Below are 8,477 nucleotides of genomic sequence, written 5' to 3' on the forward strand. Positions count from 1 at the left end.
GCACAGGGTGGGCACAGGTGACAACAGCAAGGTAGTGTCCGACTAACCCAGAAGGGTGAGAAAGTTGGATAACCGTTGTCTCCAGACTGTCAAGTTAATCAAAGCAATAAACCTCCTCGGTTGTTTTAGGGAATATTCTGCAAGAAAGGCTTTGCATTCGAGGGGACATTCTGTCTTCCAGCCAATGCCAATCAACAATGGCAATGAAACGAAGAGGTATAATCACTGCCATGAAGAAACCTCTCACGTGTGTAGCCCTGGAAGCGTGCACCGTGCAACAAAGGATCTGAAACCCTGAATTAATCTTGGTGAGTAACTCAGAGCCCAGAGAATTTGAGGCAGTCATTGCCCTTTGGGACCGTCTGCACATCAAGACATGCAGTGTGTAGCTGCCGCACTTGGAATTCAAGTTGCCCAAAACATGGCCTCAACTTAACGTTCTCCTGAAAGGCTGCGTTAGACCTTCGGAGGACCTAGCCGCTGGTAGTGCCCCCTCTACCCTCCAAAGAAGGCGAATATACAACACTGTTAAACACCATAACACAAGCATAAGGAAGTCCAACTCCGTTCCGATTTTTCCCATAATGTCTTCTTGATGCTGTTTGTAAAATATCAAATAAGAAATTCTTGAACAAAAATGGTGGGCGTCCTGGCCGTGTTGATGGCCTGGGTATGTGCTCAGTTTGATGGAAGGTAAGCAAGCGTTGTCTGTTGTGTCCCCGTGAGAACCCTCCATTCAGTCCAGCCTGATCGTGACCCCAAGCTCAGGACCTTGCAGGCTCTTGGACTTCTTTGCACCAAGCATCCCTCTCTCTTTCTTTTCCTCCATTGTTCTTACTTTTCATCTAAGGCCCCCACTCACCTCCCAGACCAGTAGCGCCACCAACCGAGGAAGCCTCGGCTGGTTATTCCCACACGGGGAAGGCTCTCCCGCCTCTGATCTCCCGTGGAAAAAGCGTTGTCTGCGTCACCCTATATCACACCACGTGTGCCACGTCTCACATTCTTGCTTTATGCTTATAATTAACTTTTCAAGTGTGCTTGTGGTGTTTTTCTAATGAACCTATGAATCTTTGAGGGCAGGACTGAGGTCTTCTTTTCCATCTAGTGCCGCTAGGAACAGAGACAGCTCTCACATTTCAAAGATGCTTATCCCTTGAGTCAGTCCTTTCCAATGTGAGGGAGAAAGGGACTCACTTCAGAAGCAGAAATTTTCTGAAACACTGAGCATACATTCCACTTATGAACTATGGCACTAAAGGTTGGCGATTACTTGGCGCCGATGGGATGGTAAATTGAAACACACCATCAAGCACAGATTAACATGAAAGTGAAAATAGAACCTTAAATGTCATAAAAATGTTTAGAACCTCAGTAATACACCTTTAGCCCCCTCTTCCACCCCATTCCTGCCCCCCATCCCCTTCCACTGTAATCCACATTTGACAGTGTTATCACAAGAGCAAAATGACTCGCCCATTACCACCTCAACTCCAGCTGTTTCCTGAGATGAGTCAGCCTCCCTCTGTGGGGCACCGGAAGAGTGGGCACAGGGCAGTTGCATGTTTATGGGATGAGAGGAAGGTTGAAAAAGTCTAGAGCTTTAGATCCCTAGTACCTTTAGATCCTGGTACCACTTCTGCAGGTCAAGCTTCTCTGTGTTAAGAGCAACAAGAACCAGGAGGAAAAGCCTCAAGAGAAGTGTGAGTTTCAAGACAAGGCGGTTGCTGATGCCAGGTCTGCAGACAAGCAGCACGAGGCTAGCAAGTGGGCGTGGCTTGCAATGCTCATCGGGAAAGAGGGAAGGGGGCGGGGAGCCAGAGCACGCAGTAGATTGGGTGCGACGTGGGAGGTGAGAAAATGGAATTGGCGAGAGCAGAGGGGACAGGGACAGAAGCTTCTGGATCCTTTGCTTATTTATTTAGTTTTGGGATGGGGAGATGAGCATATTTGTAACTAACACGACTGAAGGTTCAAGAGAACTGACGCGAGTGATAAAACAAGCATGGCCAGCATGGGGACTGAATTGAGGAGGAAATCAGCCAGAGACAGGAGGGAAAAGCAGCTTGCGTTATATAAGGGGCCTTTGATTATAAGTGAGAGAAACAGCTTGCGTTATATAAGAGGCCTTTGATTATAAGTGAGAGAAACCAATTTATTCTTTATTTTTATTTAAAACAATTTTATATTGGAGTTGATGTACAATGTTGTTAGTGTCAGGTGTACAGCAAAGTGATTCAGTTATACATACATACACCTATTCTTTTTCAGAGTCTTTTCCATTATAGGTTATTACAGAATATTGAGTAGAGTTCCCTGTGCTATACAGTAGGTCCTTGTTGATTATCTATTTTATATACAGTCGTGTGTATATGTTAATCCCAACCTCCTAATTTATCCTGCCCCCACCCCCAGCTTTCTCCTTTGGTGACCATAAGTTTTCTAAGTCTGTGAGTCTGTTTAAGAGAAACCAACTTAAATCAGTTAAGTTAAAAAACAAAAACAAAACAACAACAGAAGCATGGCTGGGCCTCAGGAGCTTCCAGAATGTTCCAGACTCTCCCTACTTGGCTCTCAGGCCCCCTCCGAATCCTCCTCATTCTTCTCTTGGCCCCTGCAGGTCCTCGGCTTCTTCAGTCTTCGTGGGAAACAAGGCTGAGGCTGCAGCCACAGGAGAGGCACTAGACTGACCCTCTTGGCCCCAAACCCAGAATTCTAGGGAAAGTTTCTCACTGGTCCATCCTGAGTCTGTAGGAATCCAACAGGGGTCAATAGGTTGTGCGAGGCTGTGCAGAGGCGGCCGGACGTGAGCACGTGCCCCTGTGGGGACCACGCAGATGGGGGGAAGGAGGGGCAGTCTTCCCTGAAGAGGGGCGTCTGTCGATCCGTGTAGTTCAGAGGTGGAGGGGAGTTTAGAAAGTCTGACAGGTTCGCATCTCAAGTTTGTTTTGTTTTTGTTTTTTGTTCTCAGGGAAGTTGGGGCACCTGGCAAGAATCGGGGGTGGATGGGGATTCGGGCTAGAGAAGGTTTGGAACACTACCGTGAGAAACGAGAAAGCCAGCAGGACAACAGAGCAATGTGGAGGAAGCAGTCGAGGGTAGAAAGCCTAACTGTGCAATGGGGTCCACCCAGATTTACTCACTCGACAAACATGACTGATCACAATCTCTATTTAATCTCCCAGCATCCTGGAGCCAGTACCAATAAAAACAGATGGTTGGGCTGATCCAACGCTGGAGAGTGGAAATGCAGGTGCTTCAGGTACAGGGGGCAGAGGAGCAGAGGAGGGGGCAAGGGCTGGGGTAGGTGGAGACCTGTCCACAGAAGGGGGCACAGGGACATCATCAGGGAGGGGCCGACACTGTCGAGTCTCCGTGGTGTCCTGGTCATGGCCCTTTCCAGCGGAGATGACCCCTCAGGTTAGGTGAACGCATCCTGGTTTGCTCAGGAAAGTCCCATGTAATTATCCACGGGGCCTCTTCTCATTACGGACAGGTCCCGATTCGGATGCTGGATCGCGTGGTCAGCCCACCCCGGCCAGGCCTGAGTGACTGGGGATTATGGCCTCCTGGGGATGTCACTTCACTGTGGCTTCCAGGCCTGCTGATCTGGAAAGAGTAAGTCCTGGCTCTCAACCTGCATCACTCCTGTGGGTCCCACCCAGGGAAATGGAGACTTCTGGAAGTGTCCAGTGCCTGCAGTTATGAGGTCAGAAGAGAATGAATCAGAGAAGGAAACACAGCTGCCCTGGCCTCTCCGGCTGCTCACGGGAGGGAGAGGCCCCATCAGCAGAGGCCAGAGGAAACAGCTCCCTTCCTTGTTGGCAGCAGGCTTGGAAATACCACCCAAACCCCAGCTGGTTTCCCCGAGGCCACCTGATACACCCGGGCGCCTCAGGGCAAGAAGTCCCAGAAACCACGCACAGTTTGTGGCCTCCCACTTCAGCGTTTCTTGGCACAGAAGTGACAAGGGCCGTGCAGGAATCAACTTTGTTTCTGCCACAGTGGGGACTGACGTCTTGCCCGAAGTAGATTCTTCACACGTACTCACGTGACTGAGTGGATGTCTTCTCCAGCACAGACTGGAGCTGTCCTGTCTCAGAGGTGCCTCCGTTGGTGGCCGTGAACTTGGTTTGCGGACAGAAGTGCAACACTGCACCACAGGAGACGGGGCAGGTGAGGATGGGTTGGGGCAGGGTTCTTTTCCTGACCCCAGCTGGTGATCCGCTTATATCCTAAAGCAGGAGGATTAATAACCAGGGTAGGTGTATCCCTGTTAGAATGTAACTACAGATGTGGGCTTGCTGGGTGAAACAGCTAATCCTTTCTACATGTGGCTCACTCTGGAAATACGATGCCTGGGGTTCGCAAAAGAGCTCTTTGCACAGGGGCCTGCTGCTGGGTGTGGCCTCTCTCTCCTGGGCCGCGTGGACAGCTGGCCGGGGGCGTCTGTGCTCTTACCTCTCGGGTGAGCTGACTTCTCACTGGACTGGTGATGGATGGGAAGGCACGAGGCCTGTGTGTCTGTGGACCTGAAGCAGGGCAGGGTGTAGTTGAAGGAAAACGTCAGGTGTAGGAGTGGGTGGGTGCACGGAGAGGCTGGAGGGGGAAAAAAAACTCTTGGAAAAATCAAGGATTATTGCGACTGCAAGTCCCTGAGTCTTGAGGCAGCAGGAGGAGGGAAGCCAGATCGGAGCCAGCAGGCACCCAGGGGTTTACAGCATGGTATGGCTGGAGGCTGCAAAGCCACGAGACACAATTCATCAAAGAGCTGCTGCTGCTGCTAGAGCAGAGATGGAAGGCTTTCCAGGCCAGTCGGTGATGCACTCGGAGCTTTCCCCGGGGCAGCCACCTGCGGTGAGTAACAGGAGACACGTCTCCTCCCGGCGCTGAGGCCTGCGGGTCCTGAGCCCCCGGCTGCCCGGGGAGGAGGCATCCGGGAGCTCTGGGGAGGTTGGGAGGTGGGCGGGGCCTGGGCGGGGGCGGGGCCCCGGTGAGCAGGCGCACGTGACTGCCCCCTCCCTCCCCGCGTAGCCGCCGGGCGTGGCTGCGCCGTCCCGGGGCCGGGCCTCGTCCGTGACCCCGGCCCCTCCAGGGCCGCGCAGGAGGCCCCGCCTGCCTGCCCCCCGCCTTCGCGGGACCGGCCGGTCGCCTCCCCCTCCTCCCTCTCCTCACCCCTCCCGACTTTTCAGTCTGGACTGCGGGGGCCGGAGGTTAGCGCTTCTTTCCTGAGTGCTGCGTTCCAGAAACTTTTACAGATGCCCTGGCGTTCTTGGAAGACGCTGGGAGGAAATCGGAGCGTCCGACATCCCCACCCAGACGCTCCAGAACCAGAGGCGGCATCTGCCCCTGGACCCGAGGGGGCTGGAAAGGGCAGAGCGGCCAGGGGGCTCGCAAGCAGGCCTTCCTCCCCTTCCCTCTCACCTGGGTCCGTCGTTGACGCCGCCCTCCCCCACGCCGCGACCCTCTCCAGCGGGCGGGGGCGGGCCGTGCTGGGGGAGGACTCGGCCTCCCGGGCGGTCCTGGGGTTGGGAGGCTCGCATCGCCATGGCAACGAGCTCTTCCCGTGGGAATACCGAACTCCTGAATGTGCCGCAAATTGGAAAGGGACCCGCTGAGTGCCAGCTGGGGCTCTAGGCGGGCGGGGGCAGGGCTGTGTCTGCAGGGAGGCGGGGCGCGACCGAGCTTGGATGCTGGGCTGCGCGCGTTTCCTCCGAGTCAGCTGGGGCCACACACGCAGGACACGTGACGCGCGCTGCACGCCCCCCTCCCCCCCACCGCCCGGCCTCCAGGTCGGCTGGGGCTGGCTGGCTTAGAGCCGCCCGGCCCAGCGTCGGCCGGCTGAGGAGGATGCCTCCCTTCTGGGGGTCTGCCCCAGTCCCCTAGCCGATGAGACCAGTAGCTCCTGATGGGAGGACAGGCGGGGTTGGCTGTGGAATTCAGTTCTACGTGGCTGAGGCCACTGGCTTCTCTTTACAAAATTTTTTTTTCAGTTTTAAAAGTTGTATCAATCATTAAAAAAGCATAATTCATTTTCTTAGTTCAGAAAGGTGTAAAAAGGAAATGAACATGAGCCGCAATCCCCGTCTTTCCAGCCAAAGATGACCAACCACTGTTAACATTCTGCTGTCATCCTCCAGATACGCCCACACGGTCACCTAGGGAGGTACTAGTGACAAAAGTAGATTCCATGATGTTTTGTCGCCTGCGTTTTCACTTAACTTACCAAAGACATAGAAAAATCTGCAGTTATTTCTAATGGCAACATAGGGTTACTATAACTTATTAGCCAATTTGCTGTTGCTGGAAATATAAATCGCTTCCCCATTTTTACTCTTCTGCATGATGATAAACGTCCTTCTGCGTACATTTTTGCACCCAGTCTGTTAGTTTCCTTAAGGTAAACTTCTAGAAGTAGGATTACTGGGTCAAAACATATGGGCATTTAAAATTTTGATGCATATTTCTGAATTATGGGTCGTGAGTGTGTGGTTTTTTCTTTTTTGAGAGCTGGTGGACTTTATTCTCGCCCCCCGCCCTGCCCCAATCGGTCTTGGGAATAACAGGGAAAAATTCCTTATACAGTCTGTATTGCCCCCTCAAAGCAAGACCTGAAACAGAGTTTGGGTGTGAATAGTTCCTTCCAGGGGCCATCCAGGAAGCGCTCTGAGGGTCAGTAATGAACGGGGAACTGCTGGGGGCCATGGGGTCCAATGCTGCCGGGGACCCTCTGGGCGACCATGCGGAACACCCCAGACTTGACCCCCATTCGTTTCTGCAGGGCATTAACTGTCCAGATGGTTTGACTTTCCCCACTGTTATTTGGAAAACGTCTGCGGGTAAATTCTGAGGAAGGCCCGGGGGTATGGCTGGAGCACCTACAGCCTCAGTTACAAATGAATGATCGCCCCTTCCCCCGAACCCAAACCAGGGGACGAGGTAATCCAGGGCAAAATTGCAAAATGGGTTAAGATTTCATCAGCCCCGCCACCTTCCCTCTCTGCTCCCTAAACCATCTCTTGGTGCCAACCGTGCCCCTGCCCCAGGCTTCCGAGGTATTTGATTCTCCAAGACACATCAAAGAGGTCTTCGAATGATTTTCTCCGCAGTGTTAGAGACAAAGGCTGTTGGTTACCCTTCCAAGCATGTTTACATTTGAAGACAGGTACCAGGAACTCTTCACCAAAGGAATTGGTGATAATGTTGGCATTTCAGGCACGGTGGCAGCGGAAGCCTTTTCTGGCGGAGCACCCAGCCTGAGGCCGGTCCAGCACAGGAATTCTGCACGTCCTCTCCTGACCTACGGCAGGTGAGAGGCAGCAGGAAGGCGGAAGTGGAGGGGTGGGGGGAGGGAGGGAAGAGTCCAGAGCCTTGCTTTTCTCACATGGATGACACTCCCTGGCATGTGGATTTCATTCTTTTTTTAATTTTTGAACTTTTTAAAAAAAATTTTTGGCCACACCATGCGGTACGTGGGATCTTAGTTCCCTTGCCAGGGATCGAACCCGTGCCCCCTGCATTGGAAGGTGGAGTCTTAGCTACTGGACCACCGGGGAACTCCCTGGCCTGTGGATTTTAGAAAATGAGGCAGGAAGGAGGAAATCAGGCTGGATCTGTTGCTGGAGGGGAGGGGAAATAAGTGAGCCGCCAAGGCAAGCGGGGTGAGACCGTTGTTAAGAAGAGGACTGAGCAGGCGAAGAGGATGAAGACTCATCTCCACTGGCTGTGGGTGCGATGAGGCACTTGAACGAGGAGCTCGTGGCCACGGTCTGCATCTTCCCTTCCTCCGGTGTGTCTGCCCTCCTTCCTCCCTGGCTGCTACTTCTCGTGTCCATCAGGGCCTCCACTTTCTTCTGCCTGTCCCTGCAGGCTGATGCTACCTAGCGTTCTGTCCTGTACCCCTTTTCTTCTCCAGCTGCACACGCAGTCTGGGCGGTCAGCATCCCTCTGTGGCTTCTGCTGCCGCCACCGCATGCAGACACGCACAGACGCTGGCCCAGTTCGTCGGGAGCTCAGGTTCCGACTGTCCAGAAGTTGAAAGCATTCGGGGCAGTGGGAGGAATCTTGGGCCAGACACGTACTCCCTTTGGTGTGTGGTCTCTGGTTGTCACATTCGAGAGCTAGTGTCCCCAGTGGAGCTGTGAGCTGCGTGAGGACAAGGGCCTTGGATTTGACTTCCCTGATTAGCCTCCTGCAGTGCCCACGGTGGAACGGCCCTCTGTAGGTGTAGCCTGTAGGGAACGGCAGAAGAAAGCGGACCCCCTAAGGGACACTGAGAAGGGGAGCCAGAGAGGAAGGAGGGCAGACACACCGGCGGAAGGGAAGATGTAGACCGTGGTCACAAGCTCCTCATTCAAGCGCCTCATCGCACCCACAGCCAGTGGAGGTGCGTCGTCTTCATCCTCTTCGCCTGCTCAGTCCTCTTCTTCTTCTTCTCCTCCCCCTCCCCTCCCCTCCTCTCCCCTCCCCTCCCCTCC

General features: G+C 53.7%; 1 long non-coding RNA gene across 6 annotated transcripts in view; it reads left to right on the forward strand.

The window, feature by feature from the left end:
• The first annotated feature begins 1,453 nt into the window (after window positions 1-1,453).
• LOC113628407 (uncharacterized) overlaps window positions 1,454-8,477 on the forward strand; it is a 9,586-nt gene continuing 2,562 nt past the window's right edge. For 2 of the 6 annotated variants that reach the window (XR_003436049.1, XR_003436052.1), the window contains exons 1-4: window positions 1,455-1,703; window positions 3,186-3,262; window positions 3,497-4,857; window positions 7,216-7,309. This is a non-coding gene — a long non-coding RNA (uncharacterized LOC113628407). Of the gene's footprint in view, window positions 1,704-3,185; window positions 3,263-3,496; window positions 4,858-6,041; window positions 6,167-7,215; window positions 7,310-8,477 lie in introns of all 6 variants that reach the window. The other 4 variants (XR_003436050.1, XR_003436054.1, XR_003436051.1 and 1 more) reach the window with 4 other exon arrangements.

The sequence above is a fragment of the Aethalodelphis obliquidens genome, unplaced genomic scaffold (assembly GCF_003676395.1).
Source record: "Aethalodelphis obliquidens isolate GAN/ISIS:26980383/991018 unplaced genomic scaffold, ASM367639v1 scaffold23, whole genome shotgun sequence".
NCBI classification, from domain to species: Eukaryota; Metazoa; Chordata; class Mammalia; order Artiodactyla; family Delphinidae; genus Aethalodelphis; species Aethalodelphis obliquidens.